At 45.6% G+C, this 16,598-nt stretch overlaps 2 long non-coding RNA genes across 2 annotated transcripts in view; one reads left to right on the top strand and one right to left on the bottom strand.

Moving 5' to 3' along the window:
* Nucleotides 1-16,598, top strand: part of LOC140695372 (uncharacterized) — a 151,918-nt gene that overhangs the window by 30,033 nt on the left and 105,287 nt on the right. The gene's annotated exons all lie outside the window — the stretch shown is intronic.
* LOC140695369 (uncharacterized) lies at nt 1,706-7,162 on the bottom strand. Its single transcript, XR_012071100.1, has 2 exons — nt 7,041-7,162; nt 1,706-1,738 (listed from the first exon to the last, which is right to left on the bottom strand). It is a non-coding gene; the product is annotated as an uncharacterized lncRNA (long non-coding RNA).

Genomic DNA, 16,598 nt, shown 5'->3' with positions numbered 1-16,598 from the left:
GGCATCGATGAATCAACACTATCCAGATACATTTCACAGAAATGTGATATTTGCTTAGCTCTTTGTTTCTATACAGCCTCGGTGGGAGGGATTGTCCGAAGACACCTGTTTTGACAGTGTGTTGATATCTCACTTGCAGTATTTAAGAAATTTAACAGAATTCATTTACATGTTTTGGGAGTATACGAAAATGAATTTATTTTTTGAAACACACTGTATCGACCTAGAAGCCAGACTTGTCAATTTTGGTAACATTTTGTCAGCTCTACGGAAAACCTAGACAGAAAGAATGCAATCTTCCAGTCCAAACTGTTAAAGGGGTCATGTCAGCTCTTTACGGTTGAAGCCTCCGAAACCAACAGGAACCATGAAATAACTATTGGAAACATGAAATAACCCCCAACCTTGGATACACTTGTGCATGTGGTGCCCTTTACTCCCAATGACACCTACTGGCCAATGTTGGCATTTCAAGGGGTAACATCCCTCTCTAGGAAAATACAAGAGGAAAGAAACCAAATATATCCATTTAGGTTTGAATCCAAAAGCACCTAGAGGCATTATAGCTAGGACAACCCTGCTGCAGTTATGCTAGTCTATTGAGAACCAGGTGTTCTTCTATCAGTGATGAGAACGATTAATCATCCGATCATGTTGGGTAAAGCCATTTAACGCAACCAAGTCTGCACCCCCATGATATAGTGCCCCCGGGGGCTTGACTCAATTGAAAGACGATCCACAGAAGCTGTGTCTTTAATGTCATTGGCGACTTTTACAGTACAGTTCACTTTCTGACATGTACTATTTACCTATACTGTCTTGAAAAACTGAGGCCTAATACAGATTCAAGTTCAGTCAAAGATTCCCCTCACTTACCACACTCCCTTCACCCCAGGGAAGACATAAACACAACATTTGCTGAATCTAGCGGAAGGCCATCGTTTCTAGGTGTGAGCTAAGTATTCAATTCCTATCGATTCCAGCCGAGACTCTTTGACCTTTAAGGAGTTCACTGTTGTTCACAGAGTGTGAAGCTGGAGGAACTCTGATTCTAGGAGGGGCTTGCTCTTCTCGTAATGGCTTCATTGCAGCTCAGGTACTGATCCTTCCAAATGGATGCCTGAGTGGAGGGGAGGGAAGGGCAAGTGCTTGCTAGCTAGGCCCAAACCTGGGAAAAGGCTTACCTTTGCTTGGTGAATTCTGGTCTGAATGGCTTGGGAATGCCCCTTGGGACGTGTGGATTCTCACGAACTCTTCCAAGAACAGGAGCGTTTTGATCATCTCTGCCATCTCTTCTCTTGCAGATGTCAGGGACCTTGGACCCGTTCTTGGAGAAGAGCATTGAGGAACTTCCTCAAGTCCACGTTGGCACTCCGTATGTTTCTGCCAGTATCAGCGAGGATCAATATGTCTCATGAATGTCTTTTGAGCCTGGTATCCTCTACAGCTGTCTCCACGCCAGTATTCTCCATTGTAGCAGAACATCTCTCATCCATGTGTTCGCATCTCTCCTCAATCCGTGCAGCCAGCTTTTCGCCCAGCTTCTCTTCGTGTCTCCCCTAAAGTCGACTTCACCAGGACTGGGCAAGTCTGAAAGTACCTCGGAGCCACACCAGTAAGCTGATGACAGGCAGATCTTCCACTGTCTGCTCTTAAAGGTTCTGGAAACTGACCTGTGAACTCAGGTCTTTGGGCAGCAGCAGTATCTCGAACTTACACAACTTCCCGGACCAAACACCTAACCCAAGCTCCACAGAGGGCGGCAGCCCCTCCATCACACTGATCCACCCACAGAACTCTGCCCGGTTACCTAGGATCCAACAGCCACAACAAGCCTCGCGGTACACACCAACATTCCACCTGGAATCCAACCGGTAACTGCCATCCCCAATGGCTGCTGCATCTTGTCAGTGTTGGGGGAGGGGCTGCATCCGACCAGAGGTTCCTAAGGTAAATGTGATTCTACCCACTAGCGTCCCATGGGCCTCTCTTCTTCCCTCTTTCCTTATGTTCAGATCTGTATGCACAGAACCAATGGAGGGAAGTGGGTCCCTTTTTAGTTGATGGTTTCACACGTCTTTAAACTTTCTAACAGTTCACAGTACACAGAGACCCTCTAAAGGAGACTTATGTTCCTATAATATCCGTACACCCGGAATACATATGCGTCGCCTGATTTCTGCTGAAACACCCGCACTCTCAGGACATGGATCCATTTGTTTCATGGGGGCTGAAATTCCAAGAAATGAAACCAACCCCAATGTGCACTTTACTGTCTGTCTCTTTTGCTCTTAGTACACTTTGGCAGATCTACGTGCCTTTGTTATAGGCTTCTTACATTTCTTCTCTACGTAGCGTAGAATATGGCATTCCTTCATCCTGTTGGAAGACATACAAGTCTACATCACGGACTAGGAATCCATTTGATTCCAAATCGGCATTTGGCTTAGGTCACGATATGCTCTTATGAATCAATATTTACGAATATGAATGCACGCCTCTGATTTCCGAAGACAAGTGTGCTGAGTACATGCAAGCCGCGATACTGGGTCGATGCGTGCTGAATGATCCTTGACATCACCTTGAGTATTTTCTTTTGAATAATCATGATTCCCTTGGTATATGTCAGCCAACCGTACCCTTTTGGTGCTTGTTTGTTGGTTTGATTCTTTGTTGGTCTGCTTCTTGCTTGTTTTGCAAACACGTCAGGCCATGCATCTCTCCTTTCGCTTCAAACAGAGAGCCAATAAGCTGATTCACTTAAGAGAGTGCTTCCAATCACCTATGATTTCCTGCTTCCCTCTCCCATCTTTAGGGTTTTGATGTCCTCCTTGCCTTCTTCTTGTTTCTTCTTTGCCACTCATGCTCTTCTTGCATTTCCAATAATGGTTTTCTTCTTTCCATTTCATCTTGCTGCTTTTCTATTCAGGGGAGTATTCTCAACCTTCCTTTTAGAAGAAGTTTTGAACTGCTGAATTCTTTTAAGATTTGCCGGTCTGTGGAATTCTCTAGCTCTGCCGCTATTAGAAATGGTGGTCATGGGGCATAGGCTACCCTAGGTGGCAGCATTTGGCCATTCAGGATATGGACTGTGTCCTGGCACTCCTCCCTGTCCTGCAATATTGCTGCCGAGATATCAGCTGAAACCCCTCTGGAGGTTCCCTTGTGACTATGTTGTTTCCTCCAGGTGCATTTTAAATCACTGGGATATTCGTGAACTTTGTTGATTTGAATCATACAGCTGCTGGTAGGTCTATTGGGGTTCCACCTCCTTTGGATTCTGTGTACTTCCTGAATTCGCATAGATGATTCTTTCTTGGGTTTCAGCAAGTTACAGTCTGATTTTTCTACAGATATATTTTCAGACAATTTTTGTTCCTTTATCTCTTGCTTTTCCATCTGGGACTCTTATGAACCCTAGTCTTTCATGCCCTGTCTTAACCCAGGATTCAACAGCAATGTTTCATTGGTTTGCACTTGCTTTCCTATGTCTGCTTCTGACCGAGGGATTTCTGTTCCCCTGTCTTCACAGTCATTCACGCGTCCCTCTGCATTATCTAGTCTGCTAAGGACTGAATTTTAGCCCTGATTTTATCACATCCATTGAGTTTTCTGATATTTTTTGGCTAGTCTTTAGACTTTCTCTTCCCCTTTTCTGATATTCTGCCTTTTGTGATTCTGAGACAATGTTGTTCTTCAGGGTTTTCCAGACCTCCATTTTCAACACTTGGTCTGGAGAGCGTTTTGCAGTCTAGTGGTTTGAAAGCTTATCTTCTGGGCCTTCAATATCTTTGGAACTGAAAATGGTACTTCCTGTTTCTTTTACTGTACTTCTTCATCTCTACTGGTCAGGTAATATCAGGTATCTAATGTAGACTTCTAGGGCTTTGTTAAGTGAAAATTTTAGACTCTTGTCTCTACGCAATTCCATGGGATTTCTTTGAGGACAACTTCTCCTATACATTGATGCCATATTCTGTTCCTGTGTGTGTTGTCTGGTATATCTCCAATTGCTGGTGTTGCATTTGTTGTGATGAACATCCCATACTATTTCGATTAGCATAACTTCATTTTGATTACGCATATCTCACAATTCTGAAAGTGCGCAGGACACTTCCTCTTGTGGAAATGAGGCTTCTAAAGGTTCTCAGCTCTGCATTCTGCTCTATGTCATTTTGGAGTGTTTAAAACAAAGCAAACTGAGAGTGCGCTTGTGCTTTGTAGTGCCACGGGAATGTCCCAATGAAAGCAGTTCTTCCCAGGGCTTCTCTGTCTCCTGAAACACCAGTGGAAGCTCATCCATGGATGTCACACATCAGGGCCTGCTGGAATGATCCCGCAGACCTACCTTGGTGTCCTCGGTGCCGTACCGTGCCGGTGCCATCCAAAATGTAGCATCCGCTTTTGGGAGATAGTGCTGAAGGAAATGCTTCCTCTTCTCACGCTGTGGACTTGGACCACTCTTCCTTGTCCTCTCATCCTTGTGGCACGGGTGCACGAAGGCAACCACAGAGCTGTTGCGCATCCTGTGCCTCAAACCAAACCATAATCCCAGCCCAGGTTAGGAATGTAGCAGATCCTAAGGCTTTTCATTCTGATTTCAAACCCAAGGACCCCTGGATCCCTCAGACCAGATGCACGATAGCTCTGATTCAGCCCCACACGTGCTCTATTGGCAAAATGCCCAATTGGTCCCTGGTCCTGCAGATGCACTGGCTGTGGCCATGGGACATATCGGTAATCTCCACCGCGCGACCAGTGTGGTTGCTTTATCATTGGTACACAGTTCGGTTTGCTCTCTTGATTCGACCCACCACATCCCACAATGCACTCCAGATCCCTGAGACTCAGCGTGTGCCATGATCCGTAGCCCTATCCCTCACTGACCGTTGCCTCTGCTACCTCAAATTTGGCAGCTCGGATCTTGGTCTCAGAATCAACTGTGGGGATATTTTGCGCTGGTTTCTTTGAGTTCTGTCAGCCAAGCATCTGCTGTGCACTCTTGTAAATCTCAGCACATCACCTTCAATCCCATGTCTCCTGTCTGCTTGAGAGTGTGCGTCCAAGGCAAACAGAGTTTCACCCTTGTTGCTCCATCACCAGGGGTCAGACCCTGCACTGGTTTCCATTCCCTGCTTTGCCTTCTCCTGCTTCCAGGTGTCCTGAGGCCTCATCCTGTCTTTGGAAGTAACAGACCTCTCTTAGGCAAGTGTCCTGTGCCAAGGGCTGGGTGAGTGGATGTTTCCATTGCTCTGTACATGGGAGCGAGTGAGTGCAGGTTGCACTTCTTCTCTGCCAACTGGGCATCGATGAATCAACACTATCCAGATACATTTCACAGAAATGTGATATTTGCTTAGCTCTTTGTTTCTATACAGCCTCGGTGGGAGGGATTGTCCGAAGACACCTATTTTGACAGTGTGTTGATATCTCATTTGCAGTCTTTAAGAAATTTAACAGAATTCATTTACATGTTTTGGGAGTATACGAAAATGAAGTTATTTTTTGAAACACACTGTATCGACCTAGAAGCCAGACTTGTCAATTTTGGTAACATTTTGTCAGCTCTACGGAAAACCTAGACAGAAAGAATGCAAACTTCCAGTCCAAACTGTTAAAGGGGTCATGTCAGCTCTTTACGGTTGAAGCCTCCGAAACCAACAGGAACCATGAAATAACTATTGGAAACATGAAATAACCCCCAACCTTGGATACACTTGTGCATGTGGTGCCCTTTACTCCCAATGACACCTACTGGCCAATGTTGGCATTTCAAGGGGTAACATCCCTCTCTAGGAAAATACAAGAGGAAAGAAACCAAATATATCCATTTAGGTTTGAATCCAAAAGCACCTAGAGGCATTATAGCTAGGACAACCCTGCTGCAGTTATGCTAGTCTATTGAGAACCAGGTGTTCTTCTATCAGTGATGAGAACGATTAATCATCCGATCATGTTGGGTGAAGCCATTTAACGCAACCAAGTCTGCACCCCCATGATATAGTGCCCCCGGGGGCTTGACTCAATTGAAAGACGATCCACAGAAGCTGTGTCTTTAATGTCATTGGCGACTTTTACAGTACAGTTCACTTTCTGACATGTACTATTTACCTATACTGTCTTGAAAAACTGAGGCCTAATACAGATTCAAGTTCAGTCAAAGATTCCCCTCACTTACCACACTCCCTTCACCCCAGGGAAGACATAAACACAACATTTGCTGAATCTAGCGGAAGGCCATCGTTTCTAGGTGTTAGCTAAGTATTCAGTTCTTATCGATTCCAGCTGAGACTCTTTGACCTTTAAGGAGTTCACTGTTGTTCACAGAGTGTGAAGCTTGAGGAACTCTGATTCTAGGAGGGGCTTGCTCTTCTCGTAATGGCTTCATTGCAGCTCAGGTACTGATCCTTCCAAATGGATGCCTGAGTGGAGGGGAGGGAAGGGCAAGTGCTTGCTAGCTAGGCCCAAACCTGGGAAAAGGCTTACCTGGGCTTGGTGAATTCTGGTCTGAATGGCTTGGGAATGCCCCTTGGGACGTGTGGATTCTCACGACCTCTTCCAAGAACAGGAGCGTTTTGATCATCTCTGCCATCTCTTCTCTTGCAGATGTCAGGGACCTTGGACCCGTTCTTGGAGAAGAGAATTGAGGAACTTCCTCAAGTCCACGTTGGCACTCCGTATGTTTCTGCCAGTATCAGCGAGGATCAATATGTCTCATGAATGTCTTTTGAGCCTGGTATCCTCTACAGCTGTCTCCACGCCAGTATTCTCCATTGTAGCAGAACATCTCTCATCCATGTGTTCGCATCTCTCCTCAATCCGTGCAGCCAGCTTTTCGCCCAGCTTCTCTTCGTGTCTCCCCTAAAGTCGACTTCACCAGGACTGGGCAAGTCTGAAAGTACCTCGGAGCCTCACCAGTAAGCTGATGACAGGCAGATCTTCCACTGTCTGCTCTTAAAGGTTCTGGAAACTGACCTGTGAACTCAGGTCTTTGGGCAGCAGCAGTATCTCGAACTTACACAGCTTCCCGGACCAAACACCTAAGCCAAGCTCCACAGAGGGCGGCAGCCCCTCCAGCACACTGATCCACCCACAGAACTCTGCCCGGTTACCTAGGATCCAACAGCCACAACAAGCCTCGCGGTACACACCAACATTCCACCTGGAATCCAACCGGTAACTGCCATCCCCAATGGCTGCTGCATCTTGTCAGTGTTGGGGGAGGGGCTGCATCCGACGAGAGGTTCCTAAGGTAAATGTGATTCTACCCACTAGCGTCCCATGGGCCTCTCTTCTTCCCTCTTTCCTTTTGTTCAGATCTGTATGCACAGAACCAATGGAGGGAAGTGGGTCCCTTTTTAGTTGATGGTTTCACACGTCTTTAAACTTTCTAACAGTTCACAGTACACAGAGACCCTCTAAAGGAGACTTATGTTCCTATAATATCCGTACACCCGGAATACATATGCGTCGCCTGATTTCTGCTGAAACACCCGCACTCTCAGGACATGGATCCATTTGTTTCATGGGGGCTGAAATTCCAAGAAATGAAACCAACCCCAATGTGCACTTTACTGTCTGTCTCTTTTGCTCTTAGTACACTTTGGCAGATCTACGTGCCTTTGTTATAGGCTTCTTACATTTCTTCTCTACGTAGCGTAGAATATGGCATTCCTTCATCCTGTTGGAAGACATACAAGTCTACATCACGGACTAGGAATCCATTTGATTCCAAATCGGCATTTGGCTTAGGTCACGATATGCTCTTATGAATCAATATTTACGAATATGAATGCACGCCTCTGATTTCCGAAGACAAGTGTGCTGAGTACATGCAAGCCGCGATACTGGGTCGATGCGTGCTGAATGATCCTTGACATCACCTTGAGTATTTTCTTTTGAATAATCATGATTCCCTTGGTATATGTCAGCCAACCGTACCCTTTTGGTGCTTGTTTGTTGGTTTGATTCTTTGTTGGTCTGCTTCTTGCTTGTTTTGCAAACACGTCAGGCCATGCATCTCTCCTTTCGCTTCAAACAGAGAGTCCAATAAGCTGATTCACTTAAGAGAGTGCTTCCAATCACCTATGATTTCCTGCTTCCCTCTCCCATCTTTAGGGTTTTGATGTCCTCCTTGCCTTCTTCTTGTTTCTTCTTTGCCACTCATGCTCTTCTTGCATTTCCAATAATGGTTTTCTTCTTTCCATTTCATCTTGCTGCTTTTCTATTCAGGGGAGTATTCTCAACCTTCCTTTTAGAAGAAGTTTTGAACTGCTGAATTCTTTTAAGATTTGCCGGTCTGTGGAATTCTCTAGCTCTGCCGCTATTAGAAATGGTGGTCATGGGGCATAGGCTACCCTAGGTGGCAGCATTTGGCCATTCAGGATATGGACTGTGTCCTGGCACTCCTCCCTGTCCTGCAATATTGCTGCCGAGATATCAGCTGAAACCCCTCTGGAGGTTCCCTTGTGACTATGTTGTTTCCTCCAGGTGCATTTTAAATCACTGGGATATTCGTGAACTTTGTTGATTTGAATCATACAGCTGCTGGTAGGTGTATTGGGGTTCCACCTCCTTTGGATGCTGTGTACTTCCTGAATTCGCATAGATGATTCTTTCTTGGCTTTCAGCACGTTTTAGTCTGATTTTTCTACAGATACATCTTCAGACATTTTTTGTTTCTTTATCTCTTGCTTTTCCATCTGGGACTCTTATGAACTCTAGTCTTTCATGCCCTGTCTTAACCCAGGATTCAACAGCAATGTTTCATTGGTTTGCACTTGCTTTCCTATGTCTGCTTCTGACCGAGGGATTTCTGTTCCCCTGTCTTCACAGTCATTCACGCGTCCCTCTGCATTATCTAGTCTGCTAAGGACTGAATTTTAGCCCTGATTTTATCACATCCATTGAGTTTTCTGATATTTTTTGGCTCGTCTTTAGACTTTCTCTACCCCTTTTCTGATATTCTGCCTTTTGTGATTCTGAGACAATGTTGTTCTTCAGGGTTTTCCAGACCTCCATTTTCAACACTTGGTCTGGAGAGCGTTTTGCAGTCTTGTGGTTTGAAAGCTTATCTTCTGGGCCTTCAATATCTTTGGAACTGAAAATGGTACTTCCTGTTTCTTTTACTGTACTTCTTCATCTCTACTGGTCAGGTAATATCAGGTATCTAATGTAGACTTCTAGGGCTTTGTTAAGTGAAAATTTTAGACTCTTGTCTCTACGCAATTCCATGGGATTTCTGTGAGGACAACTTCTCGTAGACATTGATGCCATATTCTGTTCCTGTGTGTGTTGTCTGGTATATCTCCAATTGCTGGTGTTGCATTTGTTGTGATGAACATCCCATACTATTTCGATTAGCATAACTTCATTTTGATTACGCATATCTCACAATACTGAAAGTGCGCAGGACACTTCCTCTTGTGGAAATGAGGCTTCTAAAGGTTCTCAGCTCTGCATTCTGCTCTATGTCATTTTGGAGTGTTTAAAACAAAGCAAACTGAGAGTGCGCTTGTGCTTTGTAGTGCCACGGGAATGTCCCAATGAAAGCAGTTCTTCCCAGAGCTTCTCTGTCTACTGAAACAGCAGTGGAAGCTCATCCATGAATGTCACACATCAGGGCCTGCTGGAATGATCCCGCAGACCTACCTTGGTGTCCTCGGTACCGTACCGTGCCGGTGCCATCCAAAATGTAGCATCCGCTTTTGGGAGATAGTGCTGAAGGAAATGCTTCCTCTTCTCACGCTGTGGACTTGGACCACTCTTCCTTGTCCTCTCATCCTTGTGGCACGGGTGCACGAAGGCAACCACAGAGCTGTTGCGCATCCTGTGCCTCAAACCAAACCATAATCCCAGCCCAGGTTAGGAATGTAGCAGATCCTAAGGGTTTTCATTCTGATTTCAAACCCAAGGCCCCCTGGATCCCTCAGACCAGATGCACGATAGCTCTGATTCAGCCCCACACGTGCTCTATTGGCAAAATGCCCAATTGGTCCCTGGTCCTGCAGATGCACTGGCTGTGGCCATGGGACATATCGGTAATCTCCACCGCGCGACCAGTGTGGTTGCTTTATCATTGGTACACAGTTCGGTTTGCTCTCTTGATTCGACCCACCACATCCCACAATGCACTCCAGATCCATGAGACTCAGCGTGTGCCATCATCCGTAGCCCTATCCCTCACTGACCGTTGCCTCTGCTCCCTCAAATTTGGCAGCTCGGATCTTGGTCTCAGAATCAACTGTGGGGATATTTTGCGCTGGTTTCTTTGAGTTCTGTCAGCCAAGCATCTTCTGTGCACTCTTGTAAATCTCAGCACATCACCTTCAATCCCATGTCTCCTGTCCGCTTGAGAGTGTGCGTCCAAGGCAAACAGAGTTTCACCCTCGTTGCTCAATCACCAGGGGTCAGACCCTGCACTGGTTTCCATTCCCTGCTTTGCCTTCTCCTGCTTCCAGGTGTCCTGTGGCCTCATCCTGTCTTTGGAAGTAACAGACCTCTCTTCGGCAAGTGTCCTGTGCCAAGGGCTGGGTGAGTGGATGTTTCCATTGCTCTGTACATGGGAGCCAGTGAGTGCAGGTTGCACTTCTTCTCTGCCAACTGGGCATCGATGAATCAACACTATCCAGATACATTTCACAGAAATGTGATATTTGCTTAGCTCTTTGTTTCTATACAGCCTCGGTGGGAGGGATTGTCCGAAGACACCTGTTTTGACAGTGTGTTGATATCTCATTTGAAGTATTTAAGAAGTTTAACAGAATTCATTTACATGTTTTGGGAGTATACGAAAATGAAGTTATTTTTTAAACACACTGTATCGACCTAGAAGCCAGACTTGTCAATTTTGGTAACATTTTGTCAGCTCTACGGAAAACCTAGACAGAAAGAATGCAAAATTCCAGTCCAAACTGTTAAAGGGGTCATGTCAGCTCTTTACGGTTGAAGCCTCCGAAACCAACAGGAACCATGAAATAACTATTGGAAACATGAAATAACCCCCAACCTTGGATACACTTGTGCATGTGGTGCCCTTTAGTCCCAATGACACCTACTGGCCAATGTTGGCATTTCAAGGGGTAACATCCCTCTCTAGGAAAATACAAGAGGAAAGAAACCAAATATATCCATTTAGGTTTGAATCCAAAAGCACCTAGAGGCATTATAGCTAGGATAACCCTGCTGCAGTTATGCTAGTCTATTGAGAACCAGGTGTTCTTCTATCAGTGATGAGAACGCTTAATCATCCGATCATGTTGGGTAAAGCCGTTTAACGCAACCAAGTCTGCACCCCCATGATATAGTGCCCCCGGGGGCTTGACTCAATTGAAAGACGATCCACAGAAGCTGTGTCTTTAATGTCATTGGCGACTTTTACAGTACAGTTCACTTTCTGACATGTACTATTTACCTATACTGTCTTGAAAAACTGAGGCCTAATACAGATTCAAGTTCAGTCAAAGATTCCCCTCACTTACCACACTCCCTTCACCCCAGGGAAGACATAAACACAACATTTGCTGAATCTAGCGGAAGGCCATCGTTTCTAGGTGTGAGCTAAGTATTCAATTCCTATCGATTCCAGCCGAGACTATTTGACCTTTAAGGAGTTCACTGTTGTTCACAGAGTGTGAAGCTGGAGGAACTCTGATTCTAGGAGGGGCTTGCTCTTCTCGTAATGGCTTCATTGCAGCTGAGGTACTGATCCTTCCAAATGGATGCCTGAGTGGAGGGGAGGGAAGGGCAAGTGCTTGCTAGCTAGGCCCAAACCTGGGAAAAGGCTTACCTGGGCTTGGTGAATTCTGGTCTGAATGGCTTGGGAATGCCCCTTGGGACGTGTGGATTCTCACGACCTCTTCCAAGAACAGGAGCGTTTTGATCATCTCTGCCATCTCTTCTCTTGCAGATGTCAGGGACCTTGGACCCGTTCTTGGAGAAGAGAATTGAGGAACTTCCTCAAGTCCACGTTGGCACTCCGTATGTTTCTGCCCGTATCAGCGAGGATCAATATGTCTCATGAATGTCTTTTGAGCCTGGTATCCTCTACAGCTGTCTCCACGCCAGTATTCTCCATTGTAGCAGAACATCTCTCATCCATGTGTTCGCATCTCTCCTCAATCCGTGCAGCCAGCTTTTCACCCAGCTTCTCTTCGTGTCTCCCCTAAAGTCGACTTCACCAGGACTGGGCAAGTCTGAAAGTACCTCGGAGCCTCACCAGTAAGCTGATGACAGGCAGATCTTCCACTGTCTGCTCTTAAAGGTTCTGGAAACTGACCTGTGAACTCAGGTCTTTGGGCAGCAGCAGCAGTATCTCGAACTTACACAACTTCCCGGACCAAACACCTAAGCCAAGCTCCACAGAGGGCGGCAGCCCCTCCATCACACTGATCCACCCACAGAACTCTGCCCGGTTACCTAGGATCCAACAGCCACAACAAGCCTCGCGGTACACACCAACATTCCACCTGGAATCCAACCGTAACTGCCATCCCCAATGGCTGCTGCATCTTGTCAGTGTTGGGGGAGGGGCTGCATCCGACGAGAGGTTCCTAAGGTAAATGTGATTCTACCCACTAGCGTCCCATGGGCCTCTCTTCTTCCCTCTTTCCTTTTGTTCAGATCTGTATGCACAGAACCAATGGAGGGAAGTGGGTCCCTTTTTAGTTGATGGTTTCACACGTCTTTAAACTTTCTAACAGTTCACAGTACACAGAGACCCTCTAAAGGAGACTTATGTTCCTATAATATCCGTACACCCGGAATACATATGCGTCGCATGATTTCTGCTGAAACACCCGCACTCTCAGGACATGGATCCATTTGTTTCATGGGGGCTGAAATTCCAAGAAATGAAACCAACCCCAATGTGCACTTTACTGTCTGTCTCTTTTGCTCTTAGTACACTTTGCCAGATCTACGTGCCTTTGTTATAGGCTTCTTACATTTCTTCTCTACGTAGCGTAGAATATGGCATTCCTTCATCCTGTTGGAAGACATACAAGTCTACATCACGGACTAGGAATCCATTTGATTCCAAATCGGCATTTGGGTTAGGTCACGATATGCTCTTATGAATCAATATTTACGAATATGAATTCACGCCTCTGATTTCCGAAGACAAGAGTGCTGAGTACATGCAAGCCGCGATACTGGGTCGATGCGTGCTGAATGATCCTTGACATCACCTTGAATATTTTCTTTTGAATAATCATGATTCCCTTGGTATATGTCAGCCAACCGTACCCTTTTGGTGCTTGTTTGTTGGTTTGATTCTTTGTTGGTCTGCTTCTTGCTTGTTTTGCGAACACGTCAGGCCATGCATCTCTCCTTTCGCTTCAAACAGAGAGCCCATTAGCTGATTCACTTAAGAGAGTGCTTCCAATCACCTATGATTTCCTGCTTCCCTCTCCCATCTTTAGGGTTTTGATGTCCTCCTTGCCTTCTTCTTGTTTCTTCTTTGCCACTCATGCTCTTCTTGCATTTCCAATAATGGTTTTCTTCTTTCCATTTCATCTTGCTGCTTTTCTATTCAGGGGAGTATTCTCAACCTTCCTTTTAGAAGAAGTTTTGAACTGCTGAATTCTTTTAAGATTTGCCGGTCTGTGGAATTCTCTAGCTCTGCCGCTATTAGAAATGGTGGTCATGGGGCATAGGCTACCCTAGGTGGCAGCATTTGGCCATTCAGGATATGGACTGTGTCCTGGCACTCCTCCCTGTCCTGCAATATTGCTGCCGAGATATCAGCTGAAACCCCTCTGGAGGTTCCCTTGTGACTATGTTGTTTCCTCCAGGTGCATTTTAAATCACTGGGATTTTCGTAACTTTGTTGATTTGAATCATACAGCTGCTGGTAGGTCTATTGGGATTCCACCTCCTTTGGATGCTGTGTAATTCCTGAATTCGCATAGATGATTCTTTCTTGGCTTTCAGCACGTTTCAGTCTGATTGTTCTACAGATACATTTTCAGACAATTTTTGTTTCTTTATCTCTTGCTTTTCCATCTGGGACTCTTATGAACTCTAGCCTTTCATGCCCTGTCTTAACCCAGGATTCAACAGCAATGTTTCATTGGTTTGCACTTGCTTTCCTATGTCTGCTTCTGACCGAGGGATTTCTGTTCCCCTGTCTTCACAGTCATTCACACGTCCCTCTGCATTATCTAGTCTGCTAAGGACTGAATTTTAGCCCTGATATTATCACATCCATTGAGTTTTCTGATACTTTTTGGCTCGTCTTTAGACTTTCTCTTCCCCTTTTCTGATATTCTGCCTTTTGTGATTCTGAGACAATGTTGTTCTTCAGGGTTTTCCAGACCTCCATTTTCAACACTTGGTCTGGAGAGCGTTTTGCTGTCTAGTTGTTTGAAAGCTTATCTTCTGGGCCTTCAATATCTTTGGAACTGAAAATGGTACTTCCTGTTTCTTTTACTGTACTTCTTCATCTCTACTGGTCAGGTAATATCAGGTATCTAATGTAGACTTCTAGGGCTTTGTTAAGTGAAAATTTTAGACTCTTGTCTCTACGCAATTCCATGGGATTTCTGTGAGGACAACTTCTCGTAGACATTGATGACATATTCTGTTCCTGTGTGTGTTGTCTGGTATATCTCCAATTGCTGGTGTTGCATTTGTTGTGATGAACATCCCATACTATTTCGATTAGCATAACTTCATTTTGATTACGCATATCTCACAATTCTGAAAGTGTGCAGGACACTTCCTCTTGTGGAAATGAGGCTTCTAAAGGTTCTCAGCTCTGCATTCTGCTCTATGTCATTTTGGAGTGTTTAAAACAAAGCAAACTGAGAGTGCGCTTGTGCTTTGTAGTGCCACGGGAATGTCCCAATGAAAGCAGTTCTTCCCAGAGTTTCTCTGTCTACTGAAACACCAGTGGAAGCTCATCCATGAATGTCACACATCAGGGCCTGCTGGAATGATCCCGCAGACCTACCTTGGTGTCCTCGGTGCCGTACCGTGCCGGTGCCATCCAAAATGTAGCATCCGCTTTTGGGAGATAGTGCTGAAGGAAATGCTTCCTCTTCTCACGCTGTGGACTTGGACCACTCTTCCTTGTCCTCTCATCCTTGTGGCACGGGTGCACGAAGGCAACCACAGAGCTGTTGCGCATCCTGTGCCTCAAACCAAACCATAATCCCAGCCCAGGTTAGGAATGTAGCAGATCCTAAGGCTTTTCATTCTGATTTCAAACCCAAGGCCCCCTGGATCCCTCAGACCAGATGCACGATAGCTCTGATTCAGCCCCACACGTGCTCTATTGGCAAAATGCCCAATTGGTCCCTGGTCCTGCAGATGCACTGGCTGTGGCCATGGGACATATCGGTAATCTCCAGCGCGCGACCAGTGTGGTTGCTTTATCATTGGTACAAAGTTCGGTTTGCTCTCTTGATTCGACCCACCACATCCCACAATGCACTCCAGATCCCTGAGACTCAGCGTGTGCCATCATCCGTAGCCCTATCCCTCACTGACCGTTGCCTCTGCTCCCTCAAATTTGGCAGCTCGGATCTTGGTCTCAGAATCAACTGTGGGGATATTTTGCGCTGGTTTCTTTGAGTTCTGTCAGCCAAGCATCTGCTGTGCACTCTTGTAAATCTCAGCACATCACCTTCAATCCCATGTCTCCTGTCCGCTTGAGAGTGTGCGTCCAAGGCAAACAGAGTTTCACCCTTGTTGCTCCATCACCAGGGGTCAGACCCTGCACTGGTTTCCATTCCCTGCTTTGCCTTCTCCTGCTTCCAGGTGTCCTGAGGCCTCATCCTGTCTTTGGAAGTAACAGACCTCTCTTCGGCAAGTGTCCTGTGCCAAGGGCTGGGTGAGTGGATGTTTCCATTGCTCTGTACATGGGAGCGAGTGAGTGCAGGTTGCACTTCTTCTCTGCCAACTGGGCATCGATGAATCAACACTATCCAGATACATTTCACAGAAATGTGATATTTGCTTAGCTCTTTGTTTCTATACAGCCTCGGTGGGAGGGATTGTCCGAAGACACCTGTTTTGACAGTGTGTTGATATCTCACTTGCAGTATTTAAGAAATTTAACAGAATTCATTTACATGTTTTGGGAGTATACGAAAATGAATTTATTTTTTGAAACACACTGTATCGACCTAGAAGCCAGACTTGTCAATTTTGGTAACATTTTGTCAGCTCTACGGAAAACCTAGACAGAAAGAATGCAAACTTCCAGTCCAAACTGTTAAAGGGGTCATGTCAGCTCTTTACGGTTGAAGCCTCCGAAACCAACAGGAACCATGAAATAACTATTGGAAACATGAAATAACCCCCAACCTTGGATACACTTGTGCATGTGGTGCCCTTTACTCCCAATGACACCTACTGGCCAATGTTGGCATTTCAAGGGGTAACATCCCTCTCTAGGAAAATACAAGAGGAAAGAAACCAAATATATCCATTTAGGTTTGAATCCAAAAGCACCTAGAGGCATTATAGCTAGGACAACCCTGCTGCAGTTATGCTAGTCTATTGAGAACCAGGTGTTCTTCTATCAGTGATGAGAACGATTAATCATCCGATCATGTTGGGTAAAGCCATTTAACGCAACCAAGTCTGCACCC

Source organism: Vicugna pacos, unplaced genomic scaffold (assembly GCF_048564905.1).
Source record: "Vicugna pacos unplaced genomic scaffold, VicPac4 scaffold_197, whole genome shotgun sequence".
In the NCBI taxonomy this organism is placed as follows: domain Eukaryota; kingdom Metazoa; phylum Chordata; class Mammalia; order Artiodactyla; family Camelidae; genus Vicugna; species Vicugna pacos.
The sequence above is the reverse complement of the archived record's forward strand: the minus strand, read 5'-3'. Positions and strand labels throughout refer to the sequence as shown.